Consider the following 5,286-nt stretch of genomic DNA (forward strand, 5'->3'; position numbering starts at 1 on the left):
GCAAGGAAACTGTTCTTTTGATATGTTTATAAATTCCTCCCGTCTCTTAATTTGTTAGTTGTGACCTCGAATTCTCACTTCATTTTTCTTATTTCGAGAAACATGATGTAGAGGTTTTCTGCTGATGTCTTTACTTGTAAAATGGGATACAGTAAATTAAGCACAACTTTTGGAGCTTGATGTTTGGAGCGTGGCATGGGGAGCAGATCTCAATGAGATGTTGGGTTTTGGAAACTTTAGAGGCGATGAAATTTCCCGTGCGACTCAAAACATTCCGTGGATTACCATTTCGTTATTTTCTTTCTAGTCCTTCAATCTTTCTTCTTTTTGGATTACAGTACCTCAAATCATTGTTAGGTCCCCCAATAATTAAAAAAGTTGTTTTAAATTAGTCCCGCTAGTTAGCTCGCTTTTTAATTTATTAAAGGAAATACTCTTTCTACTGTAACTTTTAGAGTGGAATGTCAATTATACTTTGTTAATACAAATCCAAACTTGATTAATTTGGGTGAGAGCGAAGAATTTTTTGGTGTCGATTTTGAGATCTAGAAAGAGAGAGTAATTTGGTAGTTGCCATGGTGTTTTTCTCTTTCTTTATGAGGAAAATCCTGTTTAATTAAGATTTTGAATAATATTTATATGTATATAGTAGTGGAATGTCCGCTTATTTATTAATATCATCTGTTTTTCAATATACGTTGGTGTTGGGCATGTACATTGCACTGTACGAGATCTAACAGGATGCAAACAAGTCATATTTTCTTTTGGTTCCAACAATTTCCAAGTAAATTCTCAACATGTGATTGTATTCAATGAGGACATCCAAGACTCCTCATTAAGAATCACCGTGCGAATTATTTTTAGTGTGAAATCTCATTAATAGATGACATAATGCTTGTTGAATTCTCGTGTGCACTAGAGCTATATTTGCATCGAAAAAATTTGACTCGGAACTTCACAAGCATTCAAATTGTGAGAGAGACGGCGCATTAATTTTCACTCTACGAGTAGATAGTATGCTATCACTTTTGATTTAAGAAAAATGATTTAAGGACCCAAAATATGGGACCAATGGAGGGGACAGGTGAGGTGTCCCCTCTCTATTGCATAATAAGTTGGCCATGCTAACTCAGTAATAGGGAGGGGACACCTCACATGTCCCATCCCTTGGTCCCATATTTTGAGTCTCCGTAGCAGCACTCTTGATTTAATTTGATTAGTTAGGCAAAATCGACTCCATCTCAAGCAACATGATGGAATAATTTATTGTTTAGTGGTAACAATAGACTTTGATACCTGGTAATAATCCAGTCTAAATCTGAATTTATGATCCTTATAATTAAATTTGGGAATTTTGATTAAAACCCAATAAGTTATTGAAATTAAGATTGTGTTTATTAAGTCACCGTGAGTTTTAGTATGAGATATTAGGCTTAGCCCACGAGCATAATGTGAATAGACTAGGTAGGCCTGGGGCTATGGGCTCAAGGTAAGTCTAATTAAGTAGGCTGAGCCCAGTGGCTTACTAAACTTTGCAGCAGCAGCTTAGTCAAATGTCCCTCTCTGAAGGTTAATTGTCCATTTTCATGGGGCATAACGCAGTAACATTTACAGTTGAAACGAATTTTTACCAGAAGTAATGTTTATAATTCTTTGGATACAACTTAAAATACCACTTACAGATTTTAATTCCAATAGTATCAGACGAAATGCAAAAGATGCATTAAATAATGTATAAGTTAAATTTCCAAGCTAAGCTCTCACCCGCATAACCTATTACCAAGTTTCACAACTGTCTCAATTTGAGATGGAGACAGAACTGAGCTGGGTCGGCGTAAAGCGAGTGCGGCTATCACTCGCTTCAAGGGGTGGGTGTTGGGTTTAGTTTTTGGTAATTAGGGTTCAGTTATTATTATAGATTGGGCATGGGCACCCGTTTGTAAATTCCTAAAAAATAATTATTACAAGATTTGTCAACCAAAGACGTATGTAGAACTTGTTGTGCCAAAAGCTGTGTCGAGGAACCAAACCAAACGCCAATCCAAGAGAGCCAAACAAACTAAATATCAATGCACAAACAAAACATCAATTTTAACGTGGTTCGACAAGTTGCCTATGTCCACGGGGCAAGAAGGGGATGTGGTTTTCACTAATAGAGAAGAAGAGTACAAATTAAGATTACAAATCACTCGAAGGAACAAACTAATCTCACCAACAAAACTCTTAATCTCTCCAAACAAAACCATAACCAAAAGCTCAAAAAATATCTCTTTTTGTGCTCCAAATATCCCTCAATCAATGCTTAATCAAAGCCCAATCAAAGCCTAAACAAAGCCAAAGAAACCCTAAAAAACGTGTCTCTATTTATGGACGTATCCAAATCATGTCCACCAGCTGCAACCGAATCCAAAACCAATCCATCATTTGCATCCGAAATCAAATGATCCCTAACCTGTGACACCTCAGCTGGAATTCCAAATGACGCAGTATGATCTAGAGTATGTGGAATAAGTTCCACCCAACGTGAAGTAGCATCACCCTCCACCTGCTACGATATCCAAACGACCTGATCAACACTCTCCACCTGCCGAGAGTCAAAAGTGACATACCTGTTCAGAACAAAATCAGAAGCTCCCAAACGATAATCAAATGAGCCTCCGAATCCCAAACGCGCAATCGGATCAAATCTCACATCCTCGATGTGACCAAATATTGGGTAACCAAATATCCGACGCCGACCAAAATCTGAAGCAGCTCTACCAGATCCAATAACTCCTAATGCAGCAGTCGGCGACCTATGACTAAGATGACCCAAATATGTCGAAGCTCCGGAACCAATGCTCGACAACCAATGTCGATCATCCTCTAGAAAGGAACGACCCATCAAAACTGTCATCTCATCTTGTCGCCCCAAAGTCTCCACACCAATGAAGTGTCTCCTATTGCCGTGAGCTCGGCATAAACGCAAGAAAGGACCCCTACCAAAGCTAGAACAACGAGTTACCTTTCTGCCAATACACTTCTTCCAATTGTTATTGACTTCTAGGACTTTACGCCAACGGGAACTGGTCGCGATCCAATAATGCCTAGAACAATCACCAATTATGGAAACTACAAAACGATTACCTCCCAATGATGCCTCCTTGGAAGGCCCCCAAATGCCTAACTGAACACCTCCTAAAAGACCCCTCGCTTGATGGATAGGAGTGCCAAACTCCACCTCGGTCTTGCTCATCCCAATATGCTCAAAGGACTTCCATCTGCAGGTCAAAGCACTCCTCAACAACCTATGCACGACATCACCAATCAAATACCCCAGCACCAAACAACGCCACAATCTAGCCAAACCCAATGAAGTCGTCAGAGCTCTATCAATCACCGTGCTCCCAAGCAAATAGTATAAGTTACTCTTTCTGGCGCCCTTCATCACAATCATGGACCCAAATGTAACCTTCAAGCATGTATCCGCCAAGGTCACCCTATAGCCTGCTGCCTCCAAAGCTCCAAGTGAAATGATGTTCTTCTTCAACTGAGGAACGAACCTCACTCTAACTAACTCCTGAATCACCCCGTCACTCATCCTGATCCGAACGGTACCGATACCACCAATAGAGCATTTGTGATCATTCCCCATGAGCATTGTAATACCCCAACCCTTGATAGGGTGATATGATTAGTATTGATAGATTTGATTGGAATACTCATACCACCAAGATGCATCTTCTTTTCGGAAACCCAACTCTTAGAAACTCCAAAGTTAAGCGTGCTTGGCCTGGAGAAATTCTAGGATGGGTGACCCCCTGGGAAGTTTTTCAGGGAGCGCGTGAGTGAGGACAAAACGTGCTGAAAAGACATGTGGTGGTTTGTGAGGTCAGTCCATCAGATCTAATAGCGTACCGGCTCCGGGATTCCGGGGCGGGGCGTTACAAATGGTATCAGAGCCAAACCAACCGGAATTGTGAGAGCTAAGTGCTATGCGGCGCAAAGTGCTACGTCGAGAGGGCGGGAGCCACCTCTTGAGGCTGTAGGAGTCACCTCTAGAATCTCACACGGATGGTACGGTCTTGGATGATATGATTTAGCGCAACGAGGACGTTACGAGTTTAAGTGGGGGAGATTGTAATACCCCAACCCTTGAGAGGGCGATATGATTAGTATTGATAGATTTGATTGGAATACTCATACCACCAAGATGCATCTTCTTTTCGGAAACCCAACTCTTAGAAACTCCAAAGTTAAGCGTGCTTGGCCTGGAGAAATTCTAGGATGGGTGACCCCCTGAGAAGTTTTCCAGGGAGCGCGTGAGTGAGGACAAAACGTGCTGAAAAGATATGTGGTGGTTTGTGAGGCCAGTCCATCAGATCTAGTAGCGTACCGACTCCGGGATTCCGGGGCGGGGCGTTACAACGAAATCCCCTCTTTCCAACTCCTGAAAGCTGGAAAACCAATCTCTCCTAGGATAAATATGGTATGTAACGCCCAAATCTAATATCCACTCTATAGAGTAGGCAACACAGACTGACGACAGTGCAGATAATGAGTAGCCGGAAGAATCCGAATCTGAATTGTTGCCACTAGTCTTGACAATATTCACCTCTGAAGCTTGTACAGCTTTCCCCTTATTCTTCCCGGTTTGATCATTCAACTTTGGGCATTCAGCTTTCCAATGTCCATCTTCTTTATAAAAACCATACTGATTCCTACGAATTATAAGATGTGCTCCTCTAGAATGTGGCCTTCTACCTCGGTTTGGACCCTTTGCTCTTGCAACCAATGCCCCCGCTACCGGCTCAATAGAAGTCTTCTTGTCCTTCTTTCTGAGTTGGTAATTCACTAATGCAGCGATGACCTCACTATATGAAAGAGGTGTCTTCCCATTAATAAGAATAAGGACAAATGTCTCATATTCCTGGTCAGGCAAGGAACTCAATAATAACAACGCCTTGTCCTCATCTTCAACAATGACATCTACATTCGCCAAATCTGCAAGAAGCTTCGTGTAGTGGTTTATGTGATCACTAATGGATGTCCTCTTCTTCAATTGGAAGCGATAAAGTCTCATCTTCAAATGTTGTGCCATTGAACTTTTCCACATCAATCTTCATCGAGTGGATATTCAAACTTTGGACGGTCTTCACGCCGGAAGTACTGCCCACAACTCCTTCTTTCTCGGCCATAATCCTCAAAACACCACCAAACCAATGGTCTCTAGGAAGTACTGCCTACGTATCCTCTTGCCCAAGGAATCAAGCCTTCACGTAGTTCATCCAACGGCCTCCAAAGGCC

The sequence above is a fragment of the Asparagus officinalis genome, chromosome 2 (genome assembly GCF_001876935.1).
Source record: "Asparagus officinalis chromosome 2, Aspof.V1, whole genome shotgun sequence".
Lineage (NCBI taxonomy): Eukaryota > Viridiplantae > Streptophyta > Magnoliopsida > Asparagales > Asparagaceae > Asparagus > Asparagus officinalis.